Source organism: Mus caroli, chromosome 12, assembly GCF_900094665.2.
Source record: "Mus caroli chromosome 12, CAROLI_EIJ_v1.1, whole genome shotgun sequence".
NCBI classification, from domain to species: Eukaryota; Metazoa; Chordata; class Mammalia; order Rodentia; family Muridae; genus Mus; species Mus caroli.
In genome coordinates, this window is record NC_034581.1 from 38,049,242 (window position 1) to 38,074,864 (window position 25,623).

Genomic DNA, 25,623 nt, shown 5'->3' on the forward strand with positions numbered 1-25,623 from the left:
CTCCTCCTCCTTTTCCTTCTCCTCCTCCTCTTCATCTTCCTCCTCCTCCACTTCCTCCTCCTCCTCTCTCTCTTAGCCAGTCATGTTTAGTTTTATCCTAGATCTTTGGGCCCATTTGGTGGCCTCTGGTTTTTGGTTCCCAGTCAGTATCAGGGATGGGTTTCCTCTTGTGGCATGGGCCTGAAGCTGGATCTTTTAGTCAATCTCACAACTTTTTTGTGCCACCTTTACCTTCCAGCCCATCATGTTGGTAGGAAAAATTGAAGGTCAAAGGTTTTGTGACTGTGTTGGTGTCCCAGTTCCTCCACTGGAAGTCTTGTCTGATTATAGGAGATAAATAGTTCAGGCTCTGTATCTCCCATTACCAGAAGTCTTACCTAGTGTCACCCTAAGAAATCCCCAGTAGTTTCCATTGTACTAGGTTTCTACTTTGCCGGCAAATGCTCCTCAACTCAATTATTTGTTTTTGAATTGTATATCAGTGAGGGCCCACAGACTCTCCCAAGCACAATGGCTATTTCCAATAGTATTGGTTACTTTTCCAAACTCTATGATAAGATCCTGTTGCTGAAGACACGGCATACTTATGCCATAGAATATGAATAAATTTAGTTTATAACTCATCTATACATGTTACATCTACTGGTTAGCACTCATAGTGATGGGAGAAACTGTTCAGTTGGCTTTAATGTAGGTAATCTCTTCAAACAAGATGTTTTTTTCCAGGCACAGTGACAAATACCTATAATCTCAGCACTCTCCAGGCAGGGAGACAGGATGATCACATGCTGGAAGGTGGCTTGAAACAGTGAGACCCTGCTTCAAAAACCAAAACAAAATAAAGCAAAACAAACAAACAAACAAAAAAATTACCCAAACAACTTCCTTGAACGTCTCCAAAGTTAAAGTTACTTCCTGATTACAAGCTTCAAAATGTGTGTATAGGGAGTGTCCAATTAACTAACATGGGACTCTGTACTCAAGCATTCTTGGCAAATACTTCCACCTTGAATTGAGTCCTATCCAACTCTTGCTGATGGCATCCAAAGAAAACAACTGATATTTGAAATTAACAGTATTCTCCACTAAACACATTTTTTCCACATTTCCCTTTATAATCCAGTGAATCCCCAGAAAGCCACAAACGTAACTTCCAATAAAATGATTAAGTTAGTCTGTTAACTTTTAATTTTTATAAAAAGTTAGTGAAGCATATAGAGAGCCTATTTTTATCATCTACAAGAGATTATTGATGCCATTGTCTGTTAAGTTACTCTAAGGTCTTACTTCAAATCCATGATATGTAAGTTTATTTATGAAAAGGTTTTTTTTAATGAGTATTTTTAAAGGTGTATTTATTTACTATATATAAGTATACTGTAGCAGTCTTCAGACATACCAGAAAAGGGCATCAGATCTCATTACAGATGGTTTTGAGCCACCATGTGGTTGCTGGGACTTGAACTCAGGACCTCTGGAAGTGCAGTCAGTGCTCTTAACCTCTGAGCCATCTCTCCAGCCCAAAAGTTTTCTTATAATTCTATGAAAATATTTTTTTCTCCAAAGTATGTTTTCTTTTAGCTGTTCAGAACAAAATAAGTAATTATTTTTCTTAACTGCTAGGAGACTAAGAAATAACTGTAGTGTCCAATTGAAACTTCCATTCTTTCTTTGCCTCTATCCTTTTTATATAATTTTTAATATCTAATACATCAATCCTAGCTCTTCTGTTATAAATTGTCATCCTTTTGTTCCCTAGAAATAGAATGTATGTAATTTACTAATATATGAATGCTGGAAGATCATTTATTCATTCCGTCTTTTCCATTCTTGTCATTATATTATGTGATCTCCTTTGGGCTAGGCTGCAGGAGAGCTTTATGCAAATGAAGTACATTCTCTGCATTAAGACAGAGCTTCCTGTTTGATTCTTTTTTTGGACTATCTCTCTTGGGAACTTCAGAAGGTGTTCAGAAAAACAGGCTACCAACTAATTGCCTTTTATTTTTATTAATTATTATTTGGACATTATTTGCATATTTCAAAAATAAGATGATGCATACCTATCTGACTGGTTAATTTACAGCACCTGATTTTTTAAATGTCCAAGTATCTCCCCCACACACACCATTTTTGTTCTAGTATGGCTGGATCATAAATTCTACATTGTTTCAATTGATACTAATTTGGCAGAAACTCTGTAAATTCTGACCTCCAGTCCAGAAAATTAAAAGATCTTGGAAGACTGGAATTTTGAAGAGAGTGCAAGGAGTTGTAGGCAGATATGACATACTTTATTCAACAGCACACAACAGGGATCCTGGTGCATACAGGTTCTTATAGGTAGGATGGCAGTGGCAAAGTTAAAGGGACTCACATGACTTGAAGGACATGTTCATGCAGAATCACACAGAAGTAACTAACATCTTGCTAGAAGTGGTTCTATAGCGTGTCACATCACTGATACCCCCCGACACCTGGACATCCAGTGACAGCCACCTTTAGCTCATTCATACTCCCCTGGATGGCCATTGTCATCTCTGTTTATACAGGATAGCTACATCAGTTCCACACTGCCTAAACTTTAAGTGGCCCGTATGCCCTCTGTGTTTGTCAGATTCTGGAACTTTCCAAGGCATCTTATGTGTAAAGCATACACCCTATCTGGATTGGACTTGCTTTTCTGTTAATAGGTATTAGCACTCTAATTTGCCCTCTGTCATTCTAAGCTATGATGATTTTTTTTTCCTTTAACTCCTCCTTGTTATTTAATTTTTCATAGGTAAATGTAGTGATTCCGTTCAAAACAATGTGAAGTGCTTTGGAGCTTCACGCTGACATGGCACTTATTTTTATACATGCTGACATGACACCTATGCTGTCATGCCTGAAATCACCAGTGTGTTTTACTTGTGTCACTAGAGTTCAACTCCTGCTAGGTCATAGATTGTTCTATAACCTACTGATGAACAGAACTTCTTCCATAGTAGAAAGCCAGTAGATGTCACCCAGATGAAGAAGCCAGCTCCAGTGTTGGCTGTCAGCATGTGGAATGGCAGATGCTTTTACATGAATGCCTGGCCTGCTCACACGCACGAGTGCGAGCTTGTGGAGCTACAGAGAGGTTTTGCCTAACTGGTTACTTAATCACTTAATCATTTTTCAGCTTTTGTTTATTTGAGTTTTTGAAAAGAAGATGAATTTTATCTGTTTAAATCAGTTAATTACAGCAAGAAGAAATGATGACATTAAAAGCCTGCTTTAACTCACCCCCCAAATTAATTTTTTTCATTAATGTTTTATCATTGAATAAAGGCCATTTCTCAAAACCAATATCATTTCCCCCTCAAGCTGTCTCCAACATTTAACAGGGAAGCCCTACCGTGTGTTTTTTTTGTGAGATTTCCAATTTGGTAGAATGTTTTATTCAGGATTATTTTTTCTCATATTTTTTCCCAGTTTGTTGAAATAAGATAGTAATAAGGTCATGATAATTTAAGATGCACTGAAGACATTTTATATGTGCTGAGACCAAAATGATATCCTCTGAGTGGCCTGACCATGAAATCTAATGTTTCTCTTACCTTTTAGGTCAGAAGCAAACCTCTCCAGGTCCCCACACTTTAGTGCTTGCACCAGAATTGTTCGCTTGTAAGGAGCAAGGAAATGAAGCTAGTCTGTGTTCCTTCACAGAGGCAGATGATCGGAGTTCATTTTTACTGCCTTTTCCTCTCCCTGATGTAGTTCAGACACTCATAGGGCTTCTATAATTCAACAAGAAGCTCACTAATTTGGGCTAAAGCATTTTGATGCAGTACATCTGTACTGCAGATGTGATCTTTTTTTCTGGTAACACTCTGTACTTATTCTTGGTTAATTAACCACATTTTGAAAGTGGGAAGCCCATGCATTCCATGCCCATTCTTGCAATAGTAGCTTTTGAGGTAACTAGAACTGCGAGTTATAAAACCACAGTTCTGTTGACAGGCAGTATCTGTTCATATCCTTTGTTGTCTAAGCTTAAACTGTTTCCCCTTCCTTTTAAATATAATCTGTGATATAATATAATGTATTTTTTTAGTATTTGGAGAATTCAAAATAAGATAAAAACTTAGTCCAGTGGTGTTGTATTAAAATTTTTTGTCTGGAAATAATGGGAGCAGATGCAGAGATCCACAGCCAGACATTAGGTGGAGAGACAGACCATCTCTATTGAGTTCTTCCCCTTGGAGCTCGGGGAACCCAGAGCAAGAAGAGGAGAAGGAATTGTGGGAGCCAACGGAGATGAAAACAGCTGGAGAGCACAGCCTCTGTGATCAACTACAAAGGGCTCAGGGGGCTCACAGAGACCTACATGGGTCTGTACTAGGTCCTTTGTATAGATGTTAGGTTATTTGCTAAGTATTTAGGGGGAATTCCTGACAATGGGAGAGGGGTCTCCTTGTTTGTCCACTATCAGAAACCTTTTCCTCCCACTAGGTTGCCTGGCTCAGCCTTGTTAGAAAGGTTTGGCCTAGTCCTAGTGTAGTGCTGTGCTAGCTTCTGCCTAGTCTTAGTGTAGTACTTGTGCTGCTGTATTCTATTGGTGTCCCACTCTTTTCTGGGAGGAGACAGGGTTGGGTGTGGATCAAGAGGAGAGTGGAGATGGAGGGCTAAGAGGAATAGAAGGAAGGGAAGCAGTATATGAGAGAAGAATAAATAAACAAAATTTTAAGTTCTTGCTAGAAATTACTTCTAAAAGGTAAAAGTGAAGGTTTTCAAAATGAAGAGGTGAGGAGGTGGTGAAGTGTGTTTTACCATTTGGCACTAGTAACACTGGAAATGGTACAGCATAGGAGTCAAGAAGCAGGCTGTCTTCCTGCTTCTGCCTTGACTGCACAGCTTCCTCTCTTCCTTTGGGCATGCCAGGAAGCATAGGTCAGTTTTAAGTGTGTTCACTATTGCTGTTTCTGAAGTTAAGACTCAGGGGCGGTGGTGTTCTCTTCTGAGGCTACGATAATTCTCTTCTTGTGCACGTCCCGACTTTGTTCGGATTTATAGCTGCTTCTTAACATTGACTGATTTCCTGTTCAATTCCCAGATGCAAGAACAAAGTCTTAATTCCCAGAGTCAATGCTCAAGGCACCAATGCCAGGGTGAAAAAAGCAGGCTATAGACTTGAATTCTCAGAGTACCTTCACATCAACTGCCATCTTGTCTTTGGGCCACAGATTTCGCGTGTCTTTAAGTTTCTGGTTCAGCAGCTGTCTCTGTATGGCTGCTATGCTTATGCTTGAGTTGGTTGTCAGGCCTGCTAAGTGAAAAGCACTGTCGTGCCCTCGAGAGAGAATGTAATTTGAATTTTATGACAATGTTCGTCATTACTGATATAGGCAAGAGAGCCCCTTGCCTGTTTCTGGACGACTTGTTCCACAGCTCATATTTAAATCATGATAGGTTGACGATTGTTAAAAATGGTTTGCTTTCTTTAGGTTTTTAATCAGTACTCAAGAACCACCAGCCAGAACCACAAAGCATATTTCATGGAAAGCCAATTAGAAATTAGCAGCATTGGTTTTTGTTTGTTTGCTTGCTTGCATGCTTGTTTTTGGAGTGTTTCTTCATTCATTCTTTTTCTTACTTTCTTATCTGAACTGCAACTGTTACCTTAAATTGCTGTGATTACCAAGGATTCTCACCACATCTCTGGAGTTACCTGTGTCTCCTGCTCCATGGATCTAAACCAGAGAGAAGAGCTCTGAGCCAGGACTGGTTTCGGTGTTCACAGCTGCAGAAATGATGTTAACAAGTTCCTTAGCATAACATCTCACTGTCAGGTTTTGATGTACTGCTAGCACCAGAAACATCCTCTTTAAGCAAACTCCAAGCACTAATGGAGCCACTGTCGTCATGCTGTACATTAGACCTTTGAACTAAGCAAATGTGCAACTGTGAGCAAGTCATCTAAAGTTGATCTTGTCCACATACGTGTTTCACTATGAGGCAGAACTGTAATAAAATTACTTGTAACTTCTATAGGCCTACCTAGTGCACAAATACTTGATTAAACCTGGAAATGACGTTAGATCATGGCGGTAACTGCTATATATTATCGTAGCATCATCATAAGGGCTGTTGAGACTGGTTTCCTGGTTGCATTTAGTTTTGTTGGCTTGTATACAGCATCTCAATTTAAGTGGCTTACTCAGAAACAGAAATATCTGGTGGTAGAATTAAAATATTGTAGAGAACAATTGGAGATATAAATATTTTTAAAAGGATTTTTTTTCACCAGTTTCAAATGCTTGGTCATGTGCTGTTTATCCTCTCTGGATAGTTTTCCTTTCCCATGGATTAGGCAATAATAATAATAATATTGGTGGCCTTGTCACATTGGTGTCTTTCATTTTGTAATTCCCATTATTATGTATCTCTTCATTGCCTAACAACCCATTTCTTTTTACTGCTAATGTCCCATCATATAAAGTTACCAGTTTATTAAGCCTCCCTACCATAGGGCATCTTAGATGCATGGTGAAGCTGTGATATCACGGCCTTAAATATTGCTGCACAAGTTTTGTGTGTCTGTGAGCTTTGGATTCATTTAGATATGAACTAAGGAGAGCCACTTGTAGATTACAGGGAACATGTTTACTCTTGTAGGATCCCACGAGACTGTCCCCAAGATGCTCTTCCCACTCTGGGTTCTCAGCAATGAGTTTCGTCTTACTTTGCTCCTTCTGGCATTTGCAGTGATGGTGTTTGTTTTGTTTGTTTGTTTTACCTTGCAACAGATGTTTAACAGTATCTTACAGGTGTTTCACTTTGCAATTCTTTAATGGCACACTGTGTGAGACATCTTTTCATATACTTATTTATATAAGCTGCATGGTATATTGATTAACATATTTATAGCTACAAGATTGCTATTAGTATGTTCATTAATATAGCTATCTACTCAGTGAATTTTTAGCTGTCATGAGATTCTCTGAAATTATTTTTAAAGCAAATTCCAAGTACATTTTATTGACATAACCATAACAGCATCATACTACACATTAGGTTCCTGGACTTATTCACTACAACTTAGTGCCCACATAGTGAACATATTCACCTCCTCACCCTGGTAGCGCCCTCTCTGCTCTCTTCTCTCTCTCTCTCTCTCTCTCTCTCTCTCTCTCTCTCTCTCTCTCNCACACACACACACACACACACACATACATATACATATACAAACACACAGATACATATATAAACAAACACACATACACATATATATAAACACACACATATACATGCAAACACACACACACACACACACACACACACTTCATATCTCTGTTTCTATGTGTTCATCTTTCTTAGATTTCACACATGTGCTTAGCTTATTTTGCTTGGCTTAAAACCATTCAAATTTATCTGTTATCGCAACTGGAAGGACATTTTCTCTTAAGGCTGAATAACATTCAGTTGTGTGGTTTCCAGGAATTAAGAGAGAAGAGATAAACTGATGATGCATAAAGCATTTTTATTTTAACGCAACAGATCCATTATGTGTGACACTATTAGTTTTTACAAGTCATTATGCCCTTATCAAAATCCTTTCACTGTGCAACAGCAAGAACCAACCCTAATGTCACATGCAGACAGATGAGAAATGTCATTGTAAATTTATCAGTTGTAATATGATTCAACCCACTTCAAGATGCAGAGAGTGGCAAAAGCTCTATATGTGCATGTACGAGTTATAGGAAGATATGGTCCTTCTTCATACTTTCTGCTCAATTTTGCTATAAACCTGAAACTGTTAAAATTTTTACTCTATAAATATTAGAATGACCATAAAAGCATACCTATGACTATCAAGAAATCACACAGTTGGAAGGGGCTGGCATAAAATTATAGATCTTTGTTTAATACATATTTTAATCTCTCAACTAGTTTTGAACTAGAAATGGTATTAATTGGGCATTAAATTCCAGCTCTTTACTATTTATTCTATTTGGTTGTAATAGAATCTTGGCAAGCAAGGATGGTCCTTTTAGAAGCATGAAAACGAGGTCTGAGAAGTTAGAGTATCTGCTGCATTCTGCAAAGTAGAAATAGAAGGGAAAGACTGGAAAAATGCCTGCCTCTGACTGTATCCAGTGGCCACTAGCCACCTCAATCATATGAATGAGAAAAAAAATAGAAAATGGAACTATATAGAGATGGTTAGTGGAAATCTATTTGTGTAATAGATGAAATTCAGTTCTGCTGTACGACCTTGATGGGCACAATGGAGAAGCAGATATCCCTAACTTCTGTTGTCACAGAAAGAGGTGTGTTTTCATCCACTCCCTGGAAGGGAAGCACAGGCAGGGAAAAATAACACCTCCCCACCTCACCCACCTCTCTTTCCAGTTCAGGTGGACCATTTCTCTGGTAGTTAAGTTTGGGGAAAGAAATGACTATGCCCTAACTGCCTTTACAGCTTAGTGTGGAATACGTATGGTTTATCCGCTCACTGAACTTTCAAGCCAGGGTCTCCTCTGAGACAGAGGCTGGAGGCGACCTAGTTCGGGGTGTTAAATGCCATCAGCAGGCTCATTGTGTTCCTGTTCTTAAGCCTAATTCTTCAATCAGCTTTATTAGTAATCAGCCTAACATTTTGATCTTCAGTTTTCTCCATATCTTAGTTGGTGTCAGACCAGGAATGGAAGGTAATTCTATTTTCTGGCCCCTGCAAACCTCAAAAGTAGGTAGGATAAAGTTTGGGAGATTAATATGGCAAAATATGTATGGTAGGATAATTATCATTAAAGATGATACAGTAAGAGTTTTCCTCTCACCCCCTGGTGGGGAAGTCACTGACAAAATATTTGAAGGAAAGTGAATGGTGAATATTTGTAAAGGGCTATTAGCTTATAAAAAGAAAGATATTCAGGTGCAGTTGTTTTTTCTGCTTGGATAGCACCAAGTCCACAGAGCTAGTTTTAATGGCTGCTCCCTACAGAGCTGTACTTAGGATGTTTCATCGCTTTACACTCCTTTTAGGTCCAGGTCAGCTACTGCCTTACAAGATTGTTTTTTGTTATGTGCAAGATGGGAGCAAGGCATGTAACTACTTAATTTTTTTCGTGACTTGGAACATTTGGCTTTTCATTGGTATTTTTAGTGTTTTTATTTTCCGCCACTATATATCTTAGTGGGGGAAATATATATATATATATATATATATATATATATATATATATACACACATATATATATAACATTACATATATATATATTATATATATATTATATATTATGTGTTTATACATATACATATATATATATATTCTGAAGAGCTGTATCTTCTTGAGCAGAACACAGTGTCTATCTCATTTTTTTGGAGGCACATCTGCCAGATACTATGTCTGCCAGCCTCCAAGGTACCCTGGCAGGCTACCTACCTATGTAGTATCAGGAGTGCTGGAAGCTTCCAGACGGACTGTTAACTGTTAATTTCTTTGTATATTCTTTTTCAAGGTTAGGTATTACACCCATTTTCTGAGCACATTCAATGCCAAAGCATTTAGCATTTATTCATTGTTTTTTATTTGTTTGTGGGACTTGCTTATCAACTCTGAGTGTATGGTATGAAGATAGGACCCTCAACTAAAGTAAAGCAACTACCAAAATAATATCACCATGCTGTGAAAATTATTTAACCATTTGCCAAGACCAAACATTTAGAAGCCATTCTACATTGCTATCATTATCCTATATCTGAACTATCAAGTCTGTGCAACTCTCAACAGGTGTCCTGTACCTGACCAACTTGGACATTTCTGTCAGTACATTTATACTCGAATGCTTTTTTCCTTGTGTAAATTACTGAATCTCAGTGATCTCCCTACCATTTCTTCTCTTGTGTTCCATTCAAACTGCTGTCTACAGGGAGATGGGTCTTTTAAAGTATCAATTGGATCATATCCGTGTTCTTCAATTTCCTCTTATCAGGATTTATCATACCCCTTACAACTTCCTGACCTGGCCTTTGGCTCCCTCTGTGACCTTGTGTCCAGCATGTTCCCCTAGTCTCATTCTATCTTAGCTACATTGTCTCTGAAGCAAATCAGGGTAATCCATATTTCATGGCCTTTGAACTTGCTCTTCCTTCTGCTTGGAGTGATCTTTAACAAGAAATGTTTACTGTGTTTCTGCTATGCACTAGGGACTTGAGCTTTCAACAAGACAAAGCTTCTATCCTCGGGAAACTTTCATGTACAGGAAGGACTCAAAAAATAAGCCAGTGTCTGCTGATGGTGAGCCAAAAGAACAGAGAACAATGAGTGTCACGTCTTCTGTTTCAAGGAAACTATTCAGAGAATGCCTGACAGAGGAGCTCTCAAAGAAGCCTCTGGAAAATGAAATTTTTCAGGGCTTTGTGAGGAGCACATATTCCACGGTTGTATGGGGTGCAAGTACTAAGGCATGGAGTCCTTATGACACCAGGGGGTGCGGAGTAAGCAAGAGTAATGTGTCTGGAGTACAAAAGGGAGGTGCAGATGTTTAAAGCAATGGTGCTGGCCCAGCCTATGAGGATGTTGTAGGACATTAATGATGTCAGCTTTTAAGCTAGCACAGAAAACCCCTGGAGTTTGAGGATCGAGGTGGCATGCTCTGACTTGTACTTGTAGCGAACACCCCTGGCTCTTTTGCTTGGAGATAGACTCTACGGGAGAGAAGTTAGAAGCAGAAAAGTAAAGATGAAACTTAATGGTAGAGACAAGAGAGAGGATGATGTGAAGTTGTACACTCTTGGACCTGTTTCAGAAGGAAAGCTGGACTGTTACAGGACTTGCTGATAGATTGATGGGGGTATGAGGAGGAAGCATTGGTGGTGACTCTAAGCAGTTTCATCTTGAGTGACAGGAAAGTCTGATACAGCCATTATTACAGGGACAAATTTTATGGTGTGTAAAGCATACATACAATATTTTTCTTTTTACTCATAGATCTTTCCCAGATAGAAACTTAAATCTGATACAGTACTGGTGACTTGTCTCTGTGGTATAACCTCCATAGCCTCAGTTGGGAAAAACTCAAAGCCTGGGATTGACTCAGTGCTGAGAAGTTGGAATAACCCAGTGCCCTGGAATGCATCCATGAGGCTAGCAGTTGGATTTTATATGGCTTGTTTGCTGGAACTCTTACACATTGAGTTTTCCAGGTGGTCTCTCTGTATAAGCTAATTTGGGATTTCATGCAGCACAACAGATGACAGAATCCAAGAGTGACTAACTCAAAAGAGGCTTACGATGCATCTTCATGATCTAATCTTATAAATTTTATAACATCATTCCCATAATAATCTCTTGATGAGTGAATTAGTCACAAAATTCCATCCAGACTCGAGTGAGAGAAGGCAGCCATAGGATCACTTGCTGCGAGGCGTGTCAAGTTCATGCTGTAAGAAGAGCACATGCAGTGGGAAATATTGTGGCAGTCCTCCTTGAAGTCTGTAATAGAAAGGAGGGATGTGGAAGTAGCAGGTGTGTGTGTGGGGTATGAAGTTAAGGATTCAGATATGGAGATGTTTCTGATACCTGCTATATATCACCGCTATACGACGAACCTGGAGGTGTCAGGTGTATAGTTGAACTTGTGGGTTTTATGAGAACTATAGATATAATTTATATTTATAATTTAAATATAGCATTATATTTATATAATATGTATCTATTTTTAAATGTATAATTTATTTAATATAATAAAATAATTTAAATATAATATTTATAGAACTATGCCATGTATTATAATTATGTATATTACATAACATTAGTTTATATACTTTTTATTTAATATTTAATTTACTTAATGGTATATATAATATGTAATGAAATATTATATATAAACACATATTTACTATATAATATAAATTTAATATATAATATATAAATATCTTATATAATATCTATATGTTATATATAATAGAAACATATTATATATAATATATAATGCAAATATAAAATATTTTATAACATACATTGTATATTGTAAAATATAAAATGTCATAATATTTTATATAAAATATAAAATATATAATAATGCATTGTGTGTACATAATAATATTTAATACATAATATAATATATTACATTATATTTATAAAATATGGATATATATTTTGTCAGGCATTGGGCAAGTTAAGTGTTGGCCCTGGATGAGGCAATGTGAGTTGAGATAGAGAAGGGAAGAGCCGAAGAAGGAGCCCTGGAACACTTCGCTCAGACTGAGGAAGAGGGAAGGAGCCAGTCATGAAGGCAGATAAACCAGAAAAGGCAGAGTGAGTTCTAGAAACCACGAGAAGAAAGTCATTACTTAGTGAATAATAGCATGGATAAAATGCCACTGAATTATGTACTAAGAATTAAATCTGCTATTGTGAAGGTCAGTGATGAACGTGATTAGATATTTCCTTAAGTGGTAGTATCAAAACGAGCTTTGTGTGGGTTCAAAAGCTAATGGGAGGAAAAGAAAGTTTTCAGAGTGGACATGTGTGAGGTGGTGTTTAGAGGACCTGGCTGGTGTTCAGTGGTAGAATTCTCGCCTGCCACGCGGGAGGCCCGGGTTCGATTCCCGGCCAATGCACCAAATGAAAGACTCCAAAACTCCCAAAGGGAGGCACTTACTCAAGCCTCGGGTCAGCCGCGCACCCAAGAAGACACTGAGACCGGTACTTAAGATGCATAGATAGTAAGATTTAATACAGCAATGACAAGAAAGCAGACAAAACAAACAAAAAGCACATATATACCAGATATCTGGGGTCGGACCTCATGCAGCCTGCAAGGTGCAGAGGAGATCCGGCAATTAGCCCAAATTTTCACAGGCTTTTATAAGAAAAGGGCAAGGGGGGGAGCAGGGCAGGGAAAATACAGTTTTTACGTCACTAAGTGATTCAANCAAGGGTTTTTCCAAAGTGCTTTTGCAACCGCGTCCCACACTTTGGCCATGTACTTGATTCATTGGAACTGAGGTTTTTACTCACACCCTTATCTCAAAGATGTCCCTGGCACAGTCCTTAGTTGGGAGGGGTTGGACTGGGTTCGTTCCAGGAGACCCTTATCTCAGAAATGTCCCCGGAACAGTTTTCATTTGAGAGGGGGTCTGACTCTGGTGTGAGAGTTCAGAATGTACTCTGGGGTGAGAAGTTCTGGTGGTCAGTAATTTTCTTCTTTCAGTACGTTTATTTTGAAGACTTTAGAGCATGTTTATCTACTAAGGCAAGGGAAAACACAAGTATAATAGACTATAGCAGGGAGTTTTCCAGGAATAAAATCATTGAGCAGTCAAAAGGACAGGGTAGAGTTAAGGAGTTAAACTGCCAAAGTGGTTCAGGGGATCATAAGATCCCAGGTTGGATCCCCTGAACTCACACACATCAAAAAATCCAGTGGTTGTGGTGTGTGCTTGTAATCCTGGTGTTTGGAAGGAGAAACCGTGCTAATCCAAGGGGCTTGCTGCCCAGCCAGTGTAGCCTAAGCATCGAGTTGCAGTCTCAAAACAAAGGGTAGGGGGTACTTGAGGAATGTCACCTCAGATGGAACAGAGAATGTAAATATACCACACCACACGCACACTCACACAAGCACACAAAAACATGCACTCACATGCACAGGCCTGCATGTGCACATGCACAAAGGCATTTGTTATAACATACAGGCCTGATTGTTTTCCTTCCCTCATCCAAATCTATATTCACGTGTCTAGTGTTCAAAAAACCTTCCCCAATCACGCCTGGGAAAGCTCCTAACCTCTTTGTCTGTGGCTGGTCTTCCTGCCACTCCAACATCATTACATATTTATTTACTGGTTTTCTCTTATCCCATCAAAATGTGAGGGGAGTGACAACAGGAGTTTTTATCATTTTGAGAAATGATCTATCCCGGCACCAAGAACTTGGTGTATACAGAGTAAGCAGAGACTTCCTTCCCCTAAATAAATAGGAGAGTGTATATTTATGTAGGAATATTTCTATCTTGCCTTAGCTCTTGTTATGGTTTGAATACAAAAGTATTTCTAAAAGTCCATGTGTAAAAGATGACCTCCAGCCACTGGTACGAGTTGGAGGTGGAGGAACCTTTAAGAGGTGGGGTAAAAAAGAGCAAGGTCATAACCTTAGAGACGGTCCCTTGAATGGTGGGACTCTGGTTCCTTCCTGTCTCTTCACTTCCTGGCTACCATGAAGAATGCAGACCTACCTCTTGTTCCATGTGCTGACTTACCATGCTGCTTTGATGCACCACAGGCTCCAGGTGACAGCACCAAGTGATCGTGGATTGAAGGCTCTGAGGCCCAGAGTCAAAAGAAGCAGTTTCCCCGCTTTTAGCTGCTGACTCGAGGTATCTTCCTTCACTTTTGAAAGCTAAGGTAGCACATTTTAAGTTGGTTTAGAAGTTGAAGTACAACTAATGTAAAGTTTGACATTTCAGTCAAGACACCATCTTGAGAATTCTGAGAATTAGACAAGGACTTGATGGAAAGATAATTGGGGTAATGGTACATTCTTTATTACAACTTGATTGTTGGCAACTTAATGATTTATGAAAAAGGACCCTCGCCTGACTTCCCAGATTAAACACTGGTGTAAATCATCTGTGTGTGCTCTTGCTGAAGCACCATTGTTCAGACCCAAAGGTTTTCTTCAGGGAAGAAACCTGAAAATCAAGACATGAAAGCTCTAAAAGAAAAAAATATATATAAGGTTCTTATGAAAGTACCTCTCCATAGAGTATAACATCTTATTAGTAAAATGTGTGTAATGTGATATCGTCTCTTCACTGAGAGTATCTTGGAAACACGAATCAAGTTCTGCAAAGCACTGTTAAATCCTTAGGTGAAAGGCACACTATCGTTATCCACGGTAACCGTGACAGATGGAGACCTTTCCTCCACTTCCCTCTTCTTATTGATTTGTCATGACAGATAATTTTGTTTTGTCTTATGAATCTATTGTTTTCTCTTTTTTCCTCTTGATTTAGAGTAAGACAGTGATTTTACAGCAGGAAAGCCATTATTGCGTAGTTACACTCTGTATCTTTTATTTGATGGGGATGCCAGGTTCAACTACTGACTTACAAAAAGCTGTATTATTTTTCATTATGTTATGATTTTGGCTTTCACGGTTATGGAGAAATGCCTGATTAAAAGGAAGGCTGCAAGTTTAATTCCCAACATGCCCTTTGGCAGCTTTTTCATTTCACTTAGAGGTGGGAGCAGGTGGTGTCATTTAGAATTAAATACATCGTGTCTCAGTTGGCAGGAAAACAGCATTCAGGGGTGAAATATCCTTGCAATGAATCTCATTAATTGTTCACCAATTTGTGGTAACTTTATTTATATTTGCATACTATTATACAATCCAACACCACATCATATATTTAGATTGTACTTAGTATTAAGTTCGGCTATATAAAGTGAAAGTCCTTTGGTATAACACTTGAAAGGGCTGCTTTCTGAGTGCCAATCCATCTTGTACAGCAGGCCCCAAACAGTCATTTTATTCCTTCCATTTTCCGGTGAAGTGATAGCAATTTCACAAAACCGTGGCCTAGCTTAAGCCCACGCTATTTTTAGCATCTTTACTCTGTGAAAAGATAGAACAGATCCTATTTGAACTCTCATGTGTTTTCAGAGGCTTAATACTCCTGCAAATTATAGTGTTTTGCTAGCATTTAAATGTCTTTAAATGTCAAAGAGCAACTGAAAAAAATCCATCTGATGTTTTCTATAGAAAGATATATATTTAGATTCAGGCAATCATGTAATATATTTGACACCACTTATTAAAATAATTCTAAGAAAGTGAGATTAAAGTTACTTTCCTTTTATGAAGTGATTTCATGGCATATTTGAGAAAATAAAAAGCTTTATTAGTTAAAAACACTTAGTTAAAGTTAATATAAAATATAGTGTCTAGGTAAGTGTCCTTTTCTTGGATTCATCTTTTTCATTTATAAAGGACTTGCCTACATTTTTAGAGTCCGCATTTGAGTCTGGCTTATAGAAACTGTGAAAATTCAATTCTAATCCATTTTTAGCTGTGAATAAATGAGTACCAGCAACTGCATCACTTAATAAGAAAAGACATTGCTTTGGCTTCTGCAGGTTCAAAACCACTTCTGGTGGTTATAGTCTCCCTGTTGGCAGAGTCCCTGGACAGACAAGAACATCCCATGACAATAGTTGTGGAGCATGTATCTGTGTGCTGTATGCATCTTTCGCTTTCTCTGAGTCTCCTGGTATAAAGCTACCAGGATGAGGTCATGAGGCTCTTCTAAGTCCCATCTATTTGATTGAACACTAGTGCCTTCCCCGATACCCTCCCTCCAAACAGAGACTGATCAAGTTTTCATTCTCATAATGATTAAAATGGAGATTAAATTTCATACAATTTATTGAAACTTTGAATCTGTGGGAAATAGGTAAGCCACATCCAACCACCTCACACAGTGTAGGCAGTAGCTTTTCCTCTTTCAAAGAAGCTGATATCTCCTCAAAGCACTGAATTTAAACACGAGAGAGGAAAAACAAATATCAAAGTGTAGGGGAAAGATTATATGGAATGAAGAATAAATGTTATAAATTTGAGTTCTTCAGAAGTTTTATTGCAGTATTTTTGAGTATATTTTTTCTTATAGTCAGTAAATAGCCTACAAAGCATATAAATATCCCTACAGTACAATAAAGCCTCTATGTCTTACATCTGTTGTATGGATAAATACATCATGGATGTTGCAAGGTGGTATCTTTAATAAGACTCCTGAAACAGAAAGTGGAAAAACAGTGACCCTTTCTTATACTCCTTCCTTCATGTGTAATCTTAAATAAGTCGCTTTCTGACTAGCTAATATTAAAATGATAAGCACTATGGAAAAATCTAGTATGTTAGGGCCCATTTTTCATTCTCTATTTGGATAGTCTAATGTTAATGCTGCAATAGATCCCTGGGACTCAACTACACTGCACAGGTTCACTGGAATTATTTGTAAGACCAGCCACGTGGATGCTAAATCACTACTAACAGAGTTGTAAATATTTAACAAAATGTTGTATCATTAGAAATAAGTCAAAGCCAAGTACTATTATAGCTCATGCCTGTAATCCTAGCAGTTGAGCAATTAAAGCAGGAGGATGGCTGTGAGTTGAAGGCCAGTCAGGAATACTTATTGAACTCTTGGCTAACACACGGTACTGAGTGAGACCCTGGCAAACAAAACAAAATCAGTCAATTAATTGAAAATAAATTGGTACTATATCAAAGATTTTATACCTTCAAACTACAAACAAGGCAACTTGACTAGTTTCCATGTTTCTTTTCAGGTAGAACTGATCCTCATGACTCCTACAACCATTTGCAATAATTTAAGCATCAAACTTACATGAATCTACGTCCTAAAAAATATGTTATAAAGTGAATAGCAAATTACCTTATTTAAAGGTAACATCTAACATGTTTTAGAAGACATTTTACAAGTTTTTAAGCATGTATATGATATATATATGTAATAGCTTTTTCTTAGATCTTATTATTACTATTTTTTTTATCCTGTAGCAAATACAGTTTAAACAGAAACTAGTTAGCAAAGCAAAGTATACATTGCAATAGATGTTGTTGTGAGTTTGAGTTTATATTGCATTGGGTTCTGCATTGTGGAGTTTAAAGAAAATTAATGAAAGAGATGAGTGGAATGTTCATCACGTAAGGTGCCCCTTTTTTCCACCCAAATAATGGTGGAGCCAATCTGTCTTCTAGGCTATTTCTTCCTATGATCCCATTGAAACGTTTACAAAGAGGAGGTAAAAAATCACAGTGCAAAAGATTGTAATAAACTGTAGTGTTTTTTTTAATGTACACACATGGCTGTATGCCCTGGCACCCTAGTTTTTACTATAGTGTAGTCTAAGTGCAGCTTCAAGACTATTTTACCCCAAAGGGATATTCAGTCATGCAAATAGCCACTAAGATACAGCTTCCCTTATACCTAATTTTTATTTTCATATTATAAATTTTAAAAGTATTGTTACTGATGCACTTTCAATGTATTCCTCAAAATAATGTGATAGAAACTTAATTTCCTGGCTGAAGAAGTGATTAAGAGCACATACTGCTCTTGCAGAGGACCTGAGTTCAGTTCCCAGCACCCACTTTGGAGACAGAATTCACAACTGCCTGTAACCCGTATCCTGAAGATATGATGCCATCCTCTGGCCTCAGTGTACACCTGCACTCACAGGCACTACACATATCCAGACATAGATACACAGACATGCAGAATTTTAAAAAATCTAAAAAAGCAAGAGCCGGTGGTGGCGGTTCACGCCTTTAACCCTAGCTAAGTTCAAGGACAGTATAGTCTACAGATTGAGTTAGATGACAGACAGTGCTATACAGAGAAATCCTACCATGACAAACAAACAAACCAAAACAAGAAGAGAAGGAAGAGAAGGAGAAAGAGGAGAAAGATGAAAAGGAGGAGAAGGAGAAAGAAGGAGGAGGGAGAGAGGGAAGGAAGGAAGGAAGGAAGGAAGGAAGGGAGGGAGGGAGGGAGGGAGGGAGGAAGGAAGGGAGGGAGGAAGGAAGGAAGGAAGGAAGGAAGGAAGGAAGGAAGGAAGGAAGGAAGGAAGGAAGGAAGGAAGGAAGGAAGGAAAGGAGGGAGGGAGGGAGGAAAATAACCACAGTAGTTTAATCCCCTGTTTGACAACTGTGTTGGGAGGGAGCACTGAAACAAGTGAACTAGTGGGTTAGTAACAAAGTCTGTACAGCTGGCAGGAAGATGGAGATCTTTGAGATAGCCATCACCCTCAAATTGAGCTCAGTGACACTGTTCAACCAAAGCCAAACTCCAAGACAAGGAGGGCATTCCACCTGACTAGCAGCAAGTGATATTTGGTGACCAATTTGTAGAGAATTACTATTCTTTTCAATATCCAGGGTAGATCCCCTGATTTTGAAGCCTTGCCTATGAAGTGGCATCAAAAAATCCATCCGTCCAGCAGCACATGCAGAATTAGAGTGTGACCAAATGATCTGCTGTAAGTATACTGGGTACCATTAACTGTCCCAAGAACTGTAGTAACTGTAATAACCTGCAACCTCAAAAGGTTAAATAAGGTCTACTCATAATGCAGAGGAAAGGGACATGGCACCCTTTTGAGGTGATCAAACACTAAGGACCTTGTCCTCTTGAACAAATTAATGTCTTTATTGTGGGAATAGGCTCATTATCTTGAGATAATGAATTCATTGTTAAAAAAAAATAAAGTGAGTTTGATTCCTATTCTTGCTCATTTACAGTAGGATGCCACACTAAGAAAGCGATTGAGGGATATCAGGGCTGTGGGCTCTGTCCTGGTAGTCTTGATCAATAAATGTGTGTTCATTACAAATTATATGGTCTGTGGTATTGATATTCCATCATAGAAGGGACTAAGCCAGTGACCCTATTTAACATGAGATTAACTTTTCAAAGTTACATCTGCAGTAAGCTGTGCTGCTGCCATATTTGACAGTGCCACTGTAGAACACCCGTTCTCAGTGCCAGTGCACCAGAGAGCTTTAAGCATGGTGTTTCAAAGTCTGGTTAGTTTAGCTCTAACCTTGACCAGTTATTTAAAGTATCTGTGGGTGGGCACAGCAACTGATATGTCTAGAAAAGCTTCAAATGATTTTTATCGAAGGCCACTGCAACTGGAGGGCGTGTAAAGGATTTTCTTATATTCTAGAACAATGATAAACTCTTAAAGAGTTTCAAACAAGGATAAAGGGTGATCAGATTTACATTTTTAAAAAGATGATTCTGGTGAAAGCCTAGGAAAGAGATTAGAGAGAAATAAAGTAGATGTGAAAGCTGGCAGCCCTTTTAAGTGCCTTGGGCTGCAGCCCAGTTCAGAGACTTCATGCTAGCTAGAGGTGAAATCAAGAGTTCTTCAGTCTGAGGAGTTATGATTGCAGATTGAATGTGGAGGGGAGGGAAAGGAAGTGCTGTGCAGTGTGATGGAGGATAATGCCAGAGAAGGCAAAGATTAAATAGTGTTCAAAACGTTCAACGCAGGCAAGAAGGTTTTCCATGCCATGAGTTGGAGGTCAAAGCATTCAGATATATGAAAACTCATCTAAGAATTTCCACTTTTGGCAGAACCCATAGGTTTAACTGTCACGTATGTTACTCTTTAATAGTTGCTTTGCAGGAGCTCAAGGATTGCACCGAGAGCAACTATGACGTTAATGTTTGATTCTTAGAGATAAGTCTCTCAAAGATAAGGCAAATTAGAGAATAATTCTTTTATTGAGTTTGTCACTCACTATGATCTTTCTGAAGAAAATATTTGCATATGTCAGCAAAAGCTTACAGAGTAAGTAGTGTTTCTGCATGTAATCAGTTTTAATGAACTTAGTAAAATGCTAGGCTGCTACCTCTTGTCTGTGGTGGGACTGAAAAGTCCGGAACTGTGGAGGACTAGGCTCAGCATGACTTTATAAGATTATGTGCATGCATAAGGACTCCCCTTCCTTGCCCAGGGATCAAAGAGCTTGCTAATCCCTGTTTGTACCTGGGTATACCATTTTTTAAAAACTTCTATAGTTTCATCTTCCTGTTCAGTTGAAAATACAATTTCATATGGTCTCAGCCCTCTTTTAATTAGCTGTTTTTTCTTATTTCATGACACAGTAGTGTAGTAAAATGCTATGAAAAACTTTTCATCAAATGCTCTCTGTTCCTTGGAAGAGGAATGTCTATATACAGCAGTCATAATTCTTTTACAAATTTGTCCCATTTATCTTACTCTTAGATTTTCAGCATGTAACCACTCACTGCCATTTACTGACATGAAATGTTCATAATGTAATAGAGAGGACATCTAACTGAGCTGCTAAGAAATGATTGCTGAAGTTGTGATTTAAGCACCGGCCCAGAGACTTCAGACAAGACAATTATTTTGCTGACCTTCTGCTTCTCCCTGTAATTGAGGGTGATAGTATGAGCATGGCAAACTTACTATAAAATTTAAGAGAGGTGTTGTTACTGGACTTTAATCTCTACCAGAAGGATACAGGACTCTAAAATCATAAAACCTAGCTGATTAGCATGTTATATCTTTCCCTGTTTGGTGTCTCCTGAGAGCAGAGTTTAAACTAGTTCAATTCAAAGGAAATCACAAAAAAACCTTATCATTGACCCCTCCTGGATTTATCATTCCAGCTTCCAAACTCAGTATACTCAAGAGCTCAATGTGCATTCAGTATCATCTCAGAAAAAAAAAATATCACAATTGTCCCTTATTTATTCTTCTTCTGTTATCTCAGCCTACACACTGAAATTTATTCAGTGAATTATTTTCTACAGCTTTAGATTTGGAGCCCTTTCGAAACCTGCATATTTAGATCTCTCTGTATCTTCCTGTAATTCTTTTTTTTTAAATCCCACCTCTTCATTGTTATTCCAAGGAAGCAAAGGCTCTCCATGCTTTTAAAACTCTTGCCTATCCACTTCCTCTATTCAAGCCAAGATATAGTTTTATTCATTGCAGAAGATGCCATTAAACTCCAAGCAAAGATTAGCCAAAAGACCTTTGCTGTAAGAAAACATGTATGGTGATCCCTGGCTGAGCACACAGTATGTAGTGTATATGTATTAGGTGTTGGCTCAAGCTTTGAGTTAGTGTTGGTGTAAACATAGCTATCACAGTTCCAGGCACTGGTGTATGCAAGGCAACAGACCCCAAAAAGAATTAGTGTCCAATGACCTTACAGACCATCTAGAATATCATTTTTAGTTTTGAGAAGGACTAATGTGTTCAGGCAGGTACCTTTCCATCCTCCCTGGCCCACCACCACCAGTGAAGTAGCACTGTCACATTTAAGGACAGCCCACAATCTCAGAAAAGAGGCTTAAGACAAGGCCTCCTGAAAGCTTTCAGAATTCTATAGCAATGACGCCTAGGTAGTTTGACAACACTCTAGAACAGACTTATGTTGTTTCCTTTTGACAGTCTTCCTGAGATTTCAACTGACCCCTTATCAACTCTATTGTTGTTGTTAGTTATAAGTGAAATGAATATTTCAGAATCGTATGGCACACAAAACCCAGAGTTCAGGTTAAAAGAAAGTGAAAGAAGCATAGAGTGCCCACCCTGACTGAGAAACCCATATCAAGCGTGTTCTCTGCCGACCCAGCAACTGGCTAAATTCATCCTAAATTAATCTCATCCCTTACTCCCCCCACCAGGTAAGGAAAGATTTAGGGTAACAAGCTAATTTCCTGCTTTATATTCAAGAGAAGACTTTGAGTTAACTGAATGAAGTGATCATTCTCATCTACTGGAAAGGAAAATTTGGTTTCTGTTGCCTATTAATTTTTCAAAGAACCTTAAGGACTGTATAGCATATCACCTTAGGTACATAATTATAATGAAATTTTATATGTACTTTTTGTTATTAAAATAGGTTTAATTAGGTAGGCTGGCTTCTCTTATAATTATCTCTTTAAATTTTTATTTCCAGCACAGGCTATTGTTAATATTTTATGTGAATCTGTTTTATTTTGGATGAAGATTTTGACAATTCATAACATGTTGTCAGATAAGTTCCATTTATATCTTCCCTGAATTTTATTTGAATGTAGGAAAATGAATATTTTAGTCCATTTTGGGAATATGTTCCATGCCGTTGTCTTGGATGAAATATTAACTATCTGTACTTTAGAAATAATTTTGCGAATCCATATTGAATAGATATTTAATATTACTGGCAACCAGATAATTCTGATAGAAAAATTAAGATTAAATAATATTTAGCCATTTTGAAAACAAAGATTACATTTACATGTTTAGAAGATAAACAAACATTTTATTCTATTTAAAACTATATCAAAAATCTGATACTATAGAATTTATAATATGTAGAATGAAGCACATTCTATGTTAAAGATTTTTGTTCAATATGCTAAATGTATATATATGTGTGTGTGTATATATATATATATATATATATATATATATATTCTACATTATTAAAGGAAATATAAGAGCCAATTTAATAAATATATATTCTACATTATTAAAGGAAATATAAGAGCCAATTTAATAAATGGACAAGGTTGTTAACACCAGAGAAATAAATGACCATCGAAAGCATACTTTTTGTCTCGGTTATATTAATGTCAAGGATGAAATATAGCATACATACTCAGTGTTCTGTGAGTTTTTATAAAATGGCTAGTAACTATGAGTAAGTTTTCCAGGGTTAACAAGGGCTACCCTAATTTAAAATTTTGACTTCTATCAAGTTCCACATTTCTCCAAGGATTCTACACTAATCCCAGCCGTTTCTAATAAAAACCTCTACACTAGCTATTCAGCCCACACCAGAAGAGAACCCAGTCACCTGTAGCCTATGCTCCAAGGCACATAATGCAGATGAGGGAAGCAAGGGGCTCTGAGAGTCTGTGAGGGCCTGTGAGGAAACAGGATTCCTGCAGGGCTAGTCTCCAATAGAGGAGGTGAGGTAACCATTCTCACTTAATACAGGTTATTTTGTAAGGCAATAGTATTAGTTGTTTTTTGTCTGTCTGGTGTTTTGGTTTTTGTTTGTTTGTTTGTTTGTTTGTTTGTTTATCTGGTTGGTTGGTTGATTGGTTGTTTTCCTAACCCAACTGTGTCCCAGGAATTGATGCTTTATTGATGATAAGCCAGATCTGGCATCTAGGAGATCAGAGACGGCAATGGGGAGAGGTACAGTGATGGGTCAGAAAGGGTTGTATGCATGATGACTTCTGAAATTGATGGATGGAACTAAAAAATAAGGGTCTAAAACTTTGTCTCTGAATATACTCTTGCCTTTTAATATGGAATTTACTCTAGATCATTAACACAGGTATGGAGACATTGGGAAGCTGTTCTTTCTAAGTAGTTTACCTATTGCCAATGGTGAATTCTCTCTCAGTCACTTTTACCACCGATGTAAATCTGATTGTTTGATTTTTTTTTAAACACAAAATGTCCTCTCCTTCTAGGGTATAGAAAAATAATCTGGAGTTGTCTTCTAAATTCAAATAAATTGAACTGTACTCTTAATTTCCCAACTACCAATTTCCATTAACCTTGTTTTTGAAGCTTTCGTGCAAGGCCCTTGGAAGAAAGGGTGAGATCTCCTTGTTCTTTTTCCAGTTGTAATTCGAGGACCTGAAAGGTGATAATCTATCTCCTAAACGGTTTTTCCTTTGTCCTTTGGGGGAAGTGGAAAGTATTAGAAAAATATCTGGCTATTTCTGGAATCAATGATGTGGGTATGTTGTAGACTGTTTTGTGTCAGGTGCTACTTAGGGTTTAAGAACTAGTACTAACTTTGACTCACCACCATAAATGCTCATGAGTCAAAACTACACCCCCTCATACACACCCATGCTCCCTTCCAAACCATGGTCTTCTCAGTGACTGGACCTATACTGTTCCATCTAAGAACAATCTACATTGACCCAGAGTTTCTTTCTCTCTACCCTACTGTATTTTGTGGTGGTTATTTTTATCTTTGATGTAGAGAGGAAGTTTAGAATCATTGCGTTCAAAAGTAACTTTTGGTTTCATTTACTTAAAATACAGTGTGTGGATTAAGCACATCAATGATTAACTCTGATTCGCCAATAATACATCAGAATTAAGGAAGTAAATAAAAGCACTTCTGCTTGGAAGAGCAAAAGCATATTTGAATTCTCTACTTCAGGCTTCCTGTGTCTTCCATTCTCCATCTGTCTGTTATATGAGTATGAATTTGTGCTGGCTGATCCTCTTGTGGATCTCTCCCTCTGTCTGTATGTCTGTTTGTATCTATCTCTCTGTGTGTCTATCCCTAATAAAGAGCTTTGTTTTGTCTTTATTAAACAGCATGGAAAACATCACATTGGATGGAATGAAGACTACAGATATTTAAGAGTTTTGTAAGGGGTTAAGTCATAGACTTGAATTGACTCCAACTGAGCCAGTTATATAGAGGGTATATAACTTAAGATTGCAGCTATGCATTAGCTTAGGTTTTAAGAGTTGAAATCCAAGGCTCATCAGGTTGATTATTGCATTGTTCTCATAAAAGTTGGCTAAAAAATTGGCCAAGTACACAGAAGGACAGCAGTCGTAAGTGACCTGAAGGTGTGCTGCTAACTCTGGCTATGAAGTTCAGCAAAAGTTAGAATATCTTAGAATATAAGAGAAATTTCTATAATATTGCTGCACCACATGACAGTGATAAGAATATCCAGTAGGAGTTGTTCCTTTGTTAGTTTTATATAAAAATGATGCAAATTAGGCATTATGAAATAAGTGTCATGGCTAGCATAAGTGAGGACTGGGAGGTTCTGGCTTGTGGGTGAAGATTGATAAATTTTCAGAGATTGTTTTGAGTGGTTGTTAAATAGATCTATTACTGTATGATTGCATGTTAAGTTTCATAAATTTACAAATAAAGTATAGTAAAAAGGTAAGTGATAAACATTAAAGACACCTCCCTAACTATTTTACTGCATAGCACTATTATACAGGGTAGGTTGTAATGGTCCAGTGTGGAGTGTCTTCTCCCAAGTTCATAATCAGTGATCTCATACTGTGGCTTGAGATTGTCC

At 37.8% G+C, this 25,623-nt stretch overlaps 1 protein-coding gene and 1 non-coding gene across 5 annotated transcripts in view; both read left to right on the plus strand.

The window, feature by feature from the left end:
• Immp2l (inner mitochondrial membrane peptidase subunit 2) overlaps positions 1-25,623 on the plus strand; it is an 879,462-nt gene that overhangs the window by 761,250 nt on the left and 92,589 nt on the right. The window lies entirely within an intron of this gene.
• Positions 12,531-12,598, plus strand: Trnag-gcc. The gene has a single exon. It is a non-coding gene; the product is annotated as a tRNA-Gly (tRNA).